Genomic DNA, 14,264 nt, shown 5'->3' on the forward strand with positions numbered 1-14,264 from the left:
AGCAAATGAGATAATTTTTGTAAAATACACTTAGCACAGTGCCTGCCAATGAGTAGGCTCTATACAAAGGCCTGTTGCCTTCTTTCCCCTGTAAGTAACTTTTGTATTTACTTATCTATGTCAAGCACACCCCTCTTATTAGAATGGGAAGGATGAGGGGACTCTTTCCAGAGAACATTTTTGCTTTTGTATCCCTTGCATTTAGCTCATTGCCCAGCATTTTGTTGTTTGGTCATTTCAGCTGGGTCTGACTCTTCGTGACCCCATTTGGGGTTATCTCGGCAAAGATACTGGAATGGTTCGCTATTTCCTTCTCCAACTCATTTCACAGATGAGGAAACTGAGGCAAACAAGGATAAGTGACTTGCCCAGGGTCACACAGCTAGTAGGTATCTGAGGTCAGTTTTGGACTCAGGTCTTCCCTGACTCCAGGCCCAGCATTCTATCCACTGCACCACTGGAAACCTGATATGTACTAAGTGCTTAATCAGCACTTGTTCAATAATTTTCATTGAATTCTCTGTAATGTAAAATGAGAAGGCTAGACTAGAAAACCTCTAGGAGCCCTTGGAGACTGAGTAGTATAATGCAAAGAACACATGATTTGGAATTAGAGGATCCGGGTTCAAATCCTGCTCTATTACTTCCTGTGTGAAAATGGACAAATTGCTTAACCTCTCTAGGCCTCAGTTCCCCATCTGCAAAGTGAGGGTGTTAGACTACAAATCCCTTTTAGCTTTAAATGTTTGATTATATTGTTCTTCTAGATTATGAGTTCTTTTTTATTTGTTTGTTTTTTTGGAGGGAGGAAGACAAGGCAATTGGGGTTAAGTGACTTGCCCAAGGTCACATGGCTAGTAAGGTTTATCAGGTGTCTGATTTGAACTCAGGTCCTCCTGACTCCAGGGCTGGTGTTCTATCCACTTCACCATCTAGCTGCCCTTAGATTATAAGTTCTTAACTCTTTTTGTGTTATGTGCTCCTTGGCCATTGTGGTAAAATCTATGAAACTCTTCTATGCTTTTAAATGTATGAAATAAAATATATAAATACAGGGAACCAATTGAATTGAAATAGAGGTGCAATTTTTTCCCCACCCAAGTTAATGGACCCCCTGAAATCTATCCAGGGACCCTGGGTTAAGAACTCTTCTTTTAGATCTATGATCCTATGAACTCTCTCGAATGATGGGACCCTAGGAGAGTTCACTCTACTTGTCTCTAAAACTTTGTTATTTTTTGGATCTAAATAGATTCCTGACAATCAGGAGATCAGAACTCTGTGCCTTAACCAATTACAGTATGTGATCATGAGTGAGTCACTTTGTACTCTGGCACTCAATTTCTTCAATTTGGATAATTTCTAAGGTCCCACAGAGCTCAAAAATCCTATGATTCTAATTCCAAGTTAGTACTAGTATATCCCTGAAGATCTGGGAACAAGAGTAGTGACTTTGATCTGGGTTTCTGAAGCTGCTGTTTCCTTTTTCCCCTAGATCTCTGGTCTGGCCCCAGGAGGGGAGGGGAACTTGGGAGCCTCTCAAATACTTAGCACTGAAGAGTTTCATTCTTTGACAAGTTTGCTCATTATAGGTGTTATTTGCTCCAAAAAAAAGTCTTTTGTGGAAAGTGACCAAGCAGGGATCTTCTACCCACTCCCCACCAAAAAACCAAAACAACAAAACTATTCTAAGGAATATTCCATCCCTTTTTCAGTGTCCCTTTGCCTTAGTGTCTGTTAAATAGCTTGCTCCTGAAGATGATCTAAGAGACGGCTGGCCCCTCCTGGCTGACATTTGCAGATTCCAATGTGAGGAGTCTTCGGGCCCAGAATAGTGTCAAGTGGAAACCACTCAAAGCTACTCGGTGTAACAGTTCCATAGCTCATTCACAGGAAAATCCTCAGGCCCTCATCCTTTCCACTGACTGTGCAGCCCTAGGCAGAAGGGAAGGGAATGAGACATTGAGAAGAACTTCCTGGCTTTAGAGGTTTATCAGACAGACAGCAGAGTGAACTTCAGGGAGGAGGTGGGACAGCCTATTTCCCTGGAGACATTTCACAGAATATTGGAAACTAAAAGACACCTTAGAGATCACATAGTTCAACTCTCCTATTTTACAGATAAGGAAACTGAGGCCCATTCCCATATGGATTTTCCAATGGCTTGTCCAGACCCATTTCTGTGGGACCCTTTCAATAATCAATTTACCTACATAGAATGACTAAAGTTAAATCCTGCTTAGAGGCTGAGAGATGAAGTAGAGAAACATCTTGTTTTTCTTTCCCCGTGAGTGAAACCAACACTAAAAGCAAGTGGCAGTCTGGAAAACAGCCAATTTTGATCGCCATTATTGACCAGTTAGAGGTTATTCTAAAAGATCGGAAATGAATCAGTGTAAACATTGTGATGACAATGATCTCCAGCTCTTGGACAAAGACTTTCCGAGTATAGAGAAAGGATGTGTTCCAAGGCAGGAAAAGGAAAGGGCTTGTTAGGAAGTCCTACAAGACCATCCTTTGTAAAGGATGCTCAGTGAAGGTCTCAAGGTTTCTCATTTTCTGAAGAAATCCACTGATTTTTCTTTTTTCTAGTTCTGCCCATTAGATGAGATGACATACATAAATGCTTTGGGGAACTCCTAGTGTGGAAACCTGCTGCACTGATAGAAATTGCAACCATCTATGATTTAGGAGGTGAAGTATTCAAGAGGGACGGGGATATAAACTGGGTCAGAGTGCTAATAAGTATCCAAAGTGACATTTGAACTGACTCCAGGACAAGTATTTTATGTCTTGCTGCATGAAAAATGCACTTATATGGATCTATGATCTCATCAAGGTAGATATTACCTTCACCTTTTTGCAGATCGCAAGTTCTCCATAATGGTCCATCTTCATGCTTCCATCAGTTACTCTCAAGATTAAGGGAGTGGTTTACCCAACATGCTAGGGGTTTTTCCTGGTTCTCCTGAAGAATTTTGAGGATACCAATGGAGCACACGGGCTGTCTTGCCTTCCTTCCACCATGTGATCAGCCCATCTTTTTATCCAATAAAGGAGTCCCAAAAGTCTTAGTGCAGTTCTAAACCATTAAAAAGCAACTAGATAGTGCAGTGGATAGAGCACCAGACCTGGAGTCAGGAAGAGCTGAGTTAAAATCTGACCTCAGACACTAGCTGTGTGGCCCCGGGCAAGTCACTTAACCCTGTTTGCCTCAGTTTCCTCATCTGTAAAATGAGCTGGAGAAGGAAATGGCAAGCCACTTCAATACCTTTGCCAAGAAAACCTAAATAGGGTCATGAAGAATTGGAACAATTAAACAACAATAGGTTACTAAAGCTTAGAACTGCACTAAGACTTTGGGGATACCGTGTCATTTTTTTAGTGACACCCTTTTTTCTGGATCTTCTTTGCAGTTCTTTACTTCAGGCTGCTCACATCTACCATGTGCTTCTCCATTGTCCATTGAGTAAGTCTTTTTAATTCTTCAGAGACTATGGGGTTCTATTTCTTGAAGACACAACTAAGTATGAAGCTGGGAAATGTTCAATGGAACTTCCTTCCTGCATCTCCTCCTTCCACCTCCTTTCCCTTCCTCCCACACCAACACAGACACAGAGTTTAACAAATCTAAAGACCCCCAAATATCACAGGAGCATAGACTTGGGGTTGGAAAGGACTTCCAGGGGTCATTGAGTCCCTCTCCCCTCATTCTATACATGAGGAAAATGAATCTCATCAAAGATAAGTGACTTGGCCAAAGTCACACAGATAGTAGCTAGCAGAGTATGGATTCAAATCCTCAACTTCTGGGTCTACATCTTTGTCGGCTAGAGATTCATTCCATTAGAATGAACCTGAATTTCAGTTCTCTACTGTGTGTTCAAATAAATAATACTCTACAAATAATAATATAAACTTTCAGATAATAATAATACGAAGTGCTTTATATACATTATCTTGTTCAAATCTCACAGCAATACTATGAAGTAGTTTGTTGTTACAGATGAGGAAACTGAGGCTGAGAGGTTAGTGCCCTCATAGCTAGGACATGTCAGAGGTGGGATTTGAACTCAGGCGTTTCTGACTCTGGATCTAGCTCACCATCCTGTTTTGCTCTCTCTTCTTCCTTGGCTTAGTGTTATTTTAACAGGGACCCAGAGTCGGCCTGAGAAGCCTGATTTAGTGACTCATGGCAGCCTCACTCCTCTGTGTCTTGGTTGTCCCATCAGTTAAACAGGGGCAGGATCTCTCAGCTTTGAAATACTCCAATGAAAGGCCTAGACAAAAGCAAATCCTGTCACCATCATGACTACTGGTCTTGTAAATTCATGTGGTTGGGAAGGGTTTTATGGGAGAAGGTTTTTTTTTGGGGGGGGAGGGCGAGGCAGAATGAGACAAAGAAAGCCAATAGAAAGCTTCACTAGGCACATCCATGGGAATGCAACAGGGAATCCTGTCACAGTCATGTTCAGGGGCACTTCTCCATGAAAAACAAAGGTCAGTTACTAGTTAACCAGCCCGTGGGACTAGTGGCCCCCAAGCCTCTAAATGGCAAACTAACAGAACCTGTTTGCTGGGAGGAAAGAAACCCCATCAGCGGGGGAGAGCCCGCATCCATATGCCTCACAGACCTGTGTATGTGAGTGCATCCACACTGGTGGGAGGAAGGAGGTGATGCCTCAATCTTTCTCTTCCTGACACTGAGGGATGGGCTTAGTAGGGTCAGTCTTGTCTGATTTACAGGACACTAAATGGTGATCCTATCATTTTCTGATTTACAGCCCGAACACATTTGCTTTTTTTTTTTTTTGGAGGGGTGAAAGTAGGGCAATTGGGATTAAGTGACTCGTCCAAGGTCACACGACTAGTTTTTTTGGTGTGTGTGTGTGTCTGGGGTTGGATTTGAACTCAGGTCCTCCTGACTCCAGGACCAGTTCTCTATTCACTGAGTCACCAAGCCTCCCCTTGAACACCTTTTAAAATAGGAGCCTAGCTGTAATAAACTTTCCTAACAAATTAAAATAATATGCAAAGGAGGAGCTTTTTCATTTGGAGATAGCCCTCTGATCCAGGAGTCAGAAGGTTGAAACTCTGCCCATTCCATCTATAAAACAAAACAGAACAAAAATTCGTTTGTAAAAACACTCATTGGCTCATTTTTGTCTCTTGGAACTTTGGGGAAACATGGCTGCTGAGACTTTTTCTTCTTTAAAGGTATTTTGCATCAAAAACTACCCTGGGTCTAGGAGAGGTGTGTGTGCGTGTGTATATGGTGATCTTCACAACAGCCCTGGGAGGTATGTGCTATTATTATCCTTATTTTACTGCCAAAGAAACTGAGGCAAATGGGGGTTAAGTGACTTACCTAGGGTCACACAGCTAGTAAGTGTCTGAGGATGGATTGGAACTCAGCTCTTCCTCACTCTAGGTCCAGTCCTCTATCCACTGAGCCACGTAGCTCTGTACACAGGAGATAGAACTCTGCACATACTAAGAACTTAATAAATGTTGAATGAATAAACTAGTAGTTGCAGAAAGAGAGGTGGGTACCCTTTTCTCTTCAGCTAAATCAAACGGAGGCCTTTCCATTAGATCAGACTGACCTTGAAGGAATAGAATCATACTGGATAGGAGAGATTGGAGAACTGGAGGATATGGGGGATATAAGTTCAACCCTTTTCAATTGGGGTGGGAAGCAATAAGATTTTACTATCCTGTCACCTGCAGTTTGGGAGTATGTGTGTGTGTGGGGGAGGAGGACTGGGTCTGGACTCACATAGATCCTGGATTCATTCATTCTCTGATTGGTCTGACCCCCAAGGAAAGGAATAAGGTTTTTCTCACACTCCCTGGCTCATTATGTTCTAGCCCTGACATTCTGGCTAAAAATCTTTTAAACCAACCTTAAGTATAGCTCATAACTAGGGTTTTCTCTTCTAGAAAAGGTATTTAATATATAAAGTCAATATCTAGGTAAAGGACAGCTATTTATTTCTTCCACCACCAAAAAAACCAAAAGGATACATTGGTAAAAAATATTTAAGGCATAAAACGATAGCTCATCCTATTATACTATCCCTGGAGTGAAGATAACTTTATGGGGCTGCTGAATAGATATTTTACATTCATCCTGGATGTTGTCCTATATAAGCAACTCATAACCTCCAGATCTCCTGGTCTTCAGATTCAAGATGATTCTGTCAATGGACCTTCTCCAGGTGGGATCCTACTGGGCAGCCAGCCCTAACTCAGTCTCCAGTGCTCAGGGACAAAAACACAAAATGTCCAGGCATCCGGGGACCAAGGTTCAGCTTCAGGCTCATCTAATCAAACACACTGTAACCATCATTGCTGCTCTTTCCATGGATGGAGAGGAATTCCATCCTTCCACCACCCCAATCTCCCCTCTACTGCCCACACCTTGCACTAAGGGAAGCCTCCAAGAGAGCTGGCAGAATACCAAGCTAAATGCTCCAAAAAGAAAAGGAAGAGAGTCAGAGCCTTTGTCCTCTCTTTTTTTTTTTTTCTAATAGCCTACTGAGTGGGAGGATCTTCCTGGCCTAGTCATTCATCATCACTGACAGAGCCTCACAGTTACAAACACCAGTAAGGAATTATAGCATCATGCCAGGGCACTGAGACAAAGCATGTCTAATATGTTCATATATAATAATAAATAGTGTAATATAATAATACCCATGGAGCCAAAGTATATTCCCAGTTCCATGAGAGCATCCCAGTGCTATAAGTCAAGGAGTTCCTCTGATCACCCTCCCTCCACAAAGATCCGGCCTGACCCAGAAGTACACCCTGACCTGGGCTATTTTGTAATACCAATATATCTCATCCATAATTCTCTTTCACCATAATAGGCTTTGGGTAGGATGTCTTTGGCCAATCTCTTGAGATGGTCAGCAACGATCTGAGATGAACCTCCATAATGTCACTCTACTTAATGTATATTCACACAGAACCAGTGGACATTAGGTGGACCATCAGCCAATTAACAAGCATTTATTAGGTGTCTAATTCCTTCCAGGCACTGTGCTAGATACTGGGGAGATCTAAAGACAAAAATAATAATAGTATCTATCTTTCACTTTGAGGCTTACAAAGCATGCTACATATGTTATCTCAGTTGATTATCACAACCACCGTATGAAGTGGGTGCTATCATTATTGCTCTTTTACTGCATGGTGGCTAGGTGGTACAATGGATAAAGTGCCAGGCCTAGAGTCAGGAAGACTCATCTTCAAATCTAGCCTCAGACACTTATTAGATTGTGTGACCTTGGGCAAATCACTTAACCCTATTTACCTCCGTTTCCTCATCTGGAGCTGGAGAAAGAAATGCCAAACCACTCCAGCATTTTTGCCTAGAAAACTCCAAAGGGGTTCAAACAAAGCATTGGAAATGACTGAACAACATTACATGTGAGTTAACTGAGACTGAGAAAGGCTGAATATCCCAGGTCACATAGCTAGTAATTATCTGAGGCAGGATTCAAAGTTGGGTCTTTCTGACTTCCAATTCTTCCATTTTGGGACAGGAGGACAAGGCACCTTCCTGGAACTCTGCCACCTCTCTCCGGGGCTTATCCCAGTGCAGGTGAGATAGGGAACAGGAAATATCTAGATCCAATGGTGTATCCACTATACTGCCTAAAGCAGTCCCTACCCTTAAGGAGATTACATTCTATGGGGGGAGGGGGAGGGGGGAGGTGGACAATCCAAAATACACACTTGCTGAATGACTGAAAGATTGTAAGTGATTAAATCAATTAAGAAAGGAATGAATGAAATCCATCTTCAAAGGCCTAACTGAGGCAGAGGTGTCAAACTTACTGCCCACAGAGCAAAACTCCCACATAAGCCAGAACCAGTTTAAAATGTAATTGGGAAATGTTTAACAAAATAAATAAAACTATAACACCTCACAGTGTTAATTTGTGGTTTTCTAAGTCAATATGCCTCCAGCAGGGATCCAGTTCTATTTGATACCATTGGCCTAAGGGATAAGGGGCCCTTGAGCACAGAGCCAACAATGTGATGCATGTGTGATTTGTCCTTCTCTGGGCAGGGAAGGGGCAGCAATGGCCTGAATCCCTGGACCCGTCTCCTGATGACCTCCCCCTTGTGGAGGTGGTCCAACCCAGCTGGATCTAGGGAAAAACAAAAACCAGAAAATAAACTAAATAAGCATAATGTTTCATCAAGGACAACAGAAGAGAATGCCCCTGAAAGCCACTCATTAGTCAGCAGTTTCTAGGCTATTACTTCTCTCCCTAACCAAACCACTCCCTCCTTCCCCACCCCCACCCTCCCTTTGAGCTCCCTCCTATGTTCTCCAGATCACTGTCAGCCCTGTATCTTACCATCCCAAGGACTGAAATCCCTTGAAATTACCTTTGTTTTCTCCACCTAAGAAGCCCAGACTGCCAACTGCATCTAGCCAGAGTGCCTGATATATGGCAGGAATGTCATAAATGTTTGAATTGAGTGCAATTGTTCTATAATAGATATTCCATAAATGACTGGATGTGAGGAAAAACCGTGTGTGCAGACAAGTCAAGAGGTTGTCATTGACCCAGTCTGGCCCCTGGCTCCAGACCCTCTGTGAAAACAAAACAAAAAAAAACCCACCCTCACCCCAGCCCCTAACCCAGTCAGACTTCTTCCAACACCAACAAGCCTCTTTCTGACCCTCCCCAGCTCCACCTTGACCTGTGAGCTAAGAAAGGAACTTAAAGCATACCCATGTTAGGAAGAGAATATGAAGGATCTGACCTGACTAGCGGTAAGAACTCCCGGGAAGGCCAAAGGGACGTGGGCCCAGAGGCCCTAAGGCTAAGCCAGATATTTGGAGAAGAAGATAAATTCCAGGTTCCTGTTGGACCAATACCCTAAGGGCAAATTGGCCCGGGGCTTGGGGCTGACATCCTTCTTCCCTCTCCTTTCTTCCCTCCCTCTTGCTCCAACAAAGAAAGAGGCAGCTGAGACATATAAAGTTGTGGGGGGTAAGAGAGGGAAGGGGGAGAAAGAAAGGGAAAAAAAAAAACCACAGTCTATCCAAAGGTCTGGAGGTTGTTTCTGTCTTGCTTTGGGGAGTTCTTCCCACTACCTCCTCAGGGTTTCTGGCACTTGTCTGTAAGGGAACGGATTTAGCCCTTTTCCCCAGGGTAGGCAAAGTTTGACACCTCACTGTTGGAAATTCTCGGCTATCTCACGGTGCAGATGGGAGCTGTCAACTAGTTCCTCCTCTTTGTGGAAGAAGAGGGAAACACATTTCCTATCAGAAAATGAGAAAACTGTCAGGTGCTTAAGCAAATATGACAGCGATCTTTTCTCCCTAGGGGAAAATAGGATCCAGGCTGTAACAGCTTTGGCAGCTTCCAATGCATTGAAAGAACATCAGTACTCCCAGCCATAGACGCTGATTGTCGGCATTGAAAGAGACATAGGATCTTCATTTCAGCGGGGCCTTATTAATAGAGAGGCGGGCAGAAGTAGGGGGGCTTTCAGTCTCCTCAGCTGGATTTGGTGATCAATCAGGATGCCAGAATTTTACAAGACATGCCACCAGCAATGTTCTCTCCTATTTTCCTAAGCAGTAGGTGACCATACTATACAAACATTTATATTACGTGAGGTGAGCAGCAAACTATGAGGTCTCAGCATACATATTTACAATTTACTGTCATAATCAAATAAACTTTATAACAAAGTTAATTTGACACATTTATCCATAGAGTAATTGTTGTGCTGCTTGGTGATTAGGTATAAATGCTAAGCAATTCACATCAGTGACTATAATTAGGATTTCATTTATACAGCCAAACTAAGTTTTTCTCTTCTTACTTTGTTTTAGTTTTGCTCAATTTATTTTATGTGGAAGAAGATTTGATTTGTTCTTGCTTAGGCTAAGAGAGCAGAACCAGGAGCAATTCAATTAAACTCATATTAAGATCCTACGAAGTGCAATGCACATCCCTGGGAGCTGAGATTGCTGTTGTTTGTCCTTCATTCTTGGACAGGACCTTGACATCCTGAAGAAGATGCCATGACTTGCATGTGAATTGGATTTAAGTGAGGCAGGACTGTGCAAGGTCACCAGCCTCACTTGCTCCTCCGGAGCCATCTGGGTCCAGTGGCAAGATATAGATCAGGATGACTGGAGATGGCCCTCCCAGGAGTGAGATTACAAAGATGAAGAATGCTACAATCCTTGCCCTCAGACAGTTTTCACTCTAATAGGAGTTATATTGCATGCATACAAATTAGGATTCAAGTCAGAATATGATAGAGGCAAAGAGAGATAAGAACAAAGGACTGTATGAAAATTTGATGAGAGAGATATCTTTCTTCTAGGATGACTAAGCTATGTTATCAATTGCAATGGACATTATTAAGTGAGGAGAAGAATTTTAACAGGAGAAGATGTTGGAAAGAAGGTATTCCAAGAAAAGAGGATGGTCTGCATAAGTCTGCATGTTCCCAAGAGAGCAAAATGAGCTCAGGGAACAACTGAGAATCAATTTTTGTCTGAAATATGAAAATAAGCAAAGGAGAGAAGCGTGAAATAAGGCTGAAAAGACAATGGAAGCCCTTAAGTACCAGGCTTGGGATTTATTTTGTCACCTTACTGGAATTAGGGGTCCAATGGAGGCTTTTAAGCAGGGAAATGATATAATGGATATCCAATATGGTGCCTAAGGTTTGCAAAACACTTTACAAATCTATCTCATTTAATACCACAATTTTACAGATGAGGAAACTGAGATTGAGAGAGGGTAAGGGACACAGTAAATGTCAGAGGTAGGATTCCAGTTCAGTTAGACTGACTCGGGGTCCACTATTCTGTCCACTATATCCCCTACCTGCCTTAGACCTGTGCAGACCTGTAAGACTGATTTAGTAACTTTGTGAAAGGTGATTTGGAGAGGGAAAAGACTAGAGGCAGAAAGACCAATTAGGAGACTACTTTCTGCTCTTGCAAAGAGGGAGACAGTGAGGATCTGAACTGGGATGGGAACCTTGGGTAAGTGGAGAGGAGGGAATGAATATGAGCAATGTTTTGAATGGAAAAATTAAAGGACCTTAACTGATTGGATGTGGGAGGTGGAGAGAGAAGAAAGCAAAGATGTCTTAAGCCTGGGTTTCAAGGAGGCAGATTTTTGGCTCAATGTAAGGAAGAATTTCCCAACAGTTGGAATCATCTCAAAAATGGGATGGGTGGCTTAATGGACTAGTATTTTCCCAGTGTTGAAAGTCTTCAAGTAGAGACTAGATCGCTACTTGTCATGGATGTTGTAGAAAGAATTCATGATTTCATGATTTGCATGGTGCTTGGATTAGACAATTTCCAAGTTTCCAACATTGAGGTTCTGTAATTCCATTTTAGCTCTCTGGTATCTATAATTAACTCTAGTGTAGGCCATTTTCCTGAATTTATCATCTGTCTATTTGTCTGTCTATCTATCTATCTATCTATCTATCTATCTGTCTGTCTGTCTGTCTGTTTATCTATCTAATAATGATCATATATGTGCACACATGGGTGAGCACACATGCTCATGTGTGCGTGCACACACACCATTAGCTACTTATACAAGTTCTGAATCTTCCTCTCCCACAGCTGGCCTGTTCTTAGTACTGCCCTCTAATCCTATGACCTGGGGCTGAACTTTCATGGGCTTCACCTATGTGCTCCCATTCTGCCAGAACTTCCTTGTGTACTTCACCCTCCCAGGAGTCCTAGAATAAGAAGTGTGTACCCTTAAACCCAATATCTCACATGCTGGAGGGCTTGAGGTGGCAAGAAATACAGTGGTCAAAGTTGTGGATGTCTTAGAAAAGTGGAAATGGGGGGATTGTAGACAGTGATTGCCATATGTGAACAATGAAAGTTAAGAGGGGAGACCTAGGACCAGTGTGATAGAACAGGGAAGTGGATTGGACATGGTGGAAATGGATTCTGGATCCCAAGAATCTGAGAGACTTGAGTCAAAAGTATGGGAAAAGAAAGGCTAGGATTGTGGAAGGACAAGGGGGGGGGGTAGGGGAAGCAGCTTGGTTCAGTGAATAGAGCACTGGGCCTGGAGTCAGGAAGACCAGAGTTCAAATCCAGCCTTAGAGGGAATATTTCCTTAGCTGTGGGCAAGTCACTTAACCTCTAATTTCCTGACAAAATAGATCTATTGGGAAAGAAAATGGCAAACCACTCCAGTATCTTTGCTAAGAAAACCCCAAATGGGGTCACAAAGGGCTGGACACAACTGAAACAGCTCAACAAGAACAAAGAAGGGAGATCCAGGGACCTCATTGTCCTTTCTAACCCACTCCCCCTAATACAGGAAGTACTCTGGAATCCTAATACAACTACAGCAAGTTTATAGTTGGAGACCAGCCTGGAACATAGCATATTTGAGAGACAGGAATGCCCCTCACCCAAGACTTGTTCCTACAGTACCTTCAGCTAAGGATTGTGATGAGGGGATCCCCAAAAAATAAATGAATGAAAAAGTACTAGCTATTACTCTGTACAAAACTCTGTGCTAAGCACTGGGGATACAAATACAAAAGCATAGATGGTCCTTGACTTTAAGGAGCTTACATTCTTATGGAGGAAATACACATAGGAGAGTGGTGGTCAGGAAGGGGCACTATGATCCACAAAGTTGCAGGCATGGTTGAGTGGGGCCATGGGAGAGTAAATAACACACCTCATTCAAGAGTAATTGTGGAATAGATTTAATTTAGATCATGGTTTCAGAATTATGGGTGGTGGTAAGAGGGGGTGGGGAATGGTGAAACATTTGTGATTCTGGGCTTAAGCAGACCCACATTCACCTTGGGAATGGCCTGACTACTAAAAGAAGATAGGTTTTTATTGCACTCTGGTTCATTGGTCTAACTTTGGAATTCTGGGGAAATTTCTTAAAACTTAAGAATGATTCATGTCTAGGGTTTTCCATAAAAGGCATTTGCATCATCCCTTCTAGAAAAGTACTCAGTGTATAAAGTAGGTATCAGGTATAAGACAAAGTTATTTATTTCCTCTACCACAAAAGAAATGTATATAATGCAAAGAATTCATACACATATTAACAAAGATTTGTTAGAGAAACAATACCCCATCATCTATTAAACTTGTCCAGGAGGACTTTATAGGACAGAAGAACAAATATTTCACTTTCTCATCTGACCTATGCTACTTGTGCAATTCTTGTTTTTTTTTTTTTAAAGCAATCGGGGTTAAGTAACTTGCTCAAGGTTATACGGCCAGTTATTTCTGCGTGTGGTGCCGAGTATCTGAGCCCAGATTTGATCCCTAGGTCATCCCGACACTGGAGCCGGTGCTCTTACTCACTGAGCCACCTGGCCACCCCTAAGCAATTGGGGTTAAGTAACTTGCTCAAGGTTACACGGCTAGGTGTTTCTGGGTGGGTGCTAAGTGTATCAGCCCGGATTTGATTCCCAGGTCATCCCGACACTGGAGCTGGTGCTCTTACTCGCTGAGCCACCTGGCCGCCCCTCTACTTGTGCAATTCTAAGTCTAGATGTGCTGGATGGCCAGTAGCAGCCTTGGAGTTCCTGAATCCTTTCAGCTCCAGAATTCTCCTGCTGGTGGTGCTCCACTCTTCTGGGAAGTTCTTGCAGAAATCTGAAATCACTTCCATCTAGGCAACCAGCACCCAGGAACCAATTCAGGAACTCCTGATATCTGGCACTCATGAGTAACCTCCACAGCAGGGAATGTCCTTCTCTCAGGATCATTTTTCATTCACCTGTGCTCAGGGTAGGAAGCACAAAACAGAAGAGTCAGCCAGGAACACAAAGTCCAGTTTCAGACTTACTTTTAAGGAAGTACATGTTCCTGTTGCCATGCATGGTAAATGTTTAACAACTGGCTCTGAAAAAAAAAGTATACAGGTTACACATTTAGATTTTTTAATTCTGCATTTAATAGTTTTCTTAATTCTAGACTATCAATAAAACAATAAATAAAACCTTGGTTTGTAGCATTTGCTGATTTCCTAGGTTTAAATTCTCATATTGAAAATTTAACAATCAGCTGTCACCACTTGGTAGAAGCTGACTCCAGAGCACCCGTGTTGCCATGTGTTCATGGGCATTAGGTGGGAGGGGGAAGAAGAGAAAGCTCTCTCTCCCCACCCCAAATTCAAAGGAGAGTTGACTGAGTCCCAAAGAAATGAGTGAGAGGAGAGAGAGAGAGAGAGAGAGAGAGAGAGAGAGAGAGA

The 14,264-nt window shown here is 42.6% G+C and overlaps 1 long non-coding RNA gene across 3 annotated transcripts in view; it reads left to right on the forward strand.

The window, feature by feature from the left end:
* The window catches only part of LOC138145782 (uncharacterized), a 101,037-nt gene that overhangs the window by 52,812 nt on the left and 33,961 nt on the right, over nucleotides 1–14,264 (forward strand). The window contains exons 4-6 of one of the 3 annotated variants that reach the window (XR_011164314.1): nucleotides 3,417–3,469; nucleotides 5,218–5,300; nucleotides 9,872–10,549. This is a non-coding gene — a long non-coding RNA (uncharacterized lncRNA). Of the gene's footprint in view, nucleotides 1–3,416; nucleotides 3,470–5,217; nucleotides 5,301–9,871; nucleotides 10,550–14,264 lie in introns of those variants that run through there. The other 2 variants (XR_011164312.1, XR_011164315.1) reach the window with 2 other exon arrangements.

Source organism: Petaurus breviceps, unplaced genomic scaffold (genome assembly GCF_028583685.1).
Source record: "Petaurus breviceps papuanus isolate PSGF00001 unplaced genomic scaffold, PetGlider_PUasm1.0 90750, whole genome shotgun sequence".
NCBI classification, from domain to species: Eukaryota; Metazoa; Chordata; class Mammalia; order Diprotodontia; family Petauridae; genus Petaurus; species Petaurus breviceps.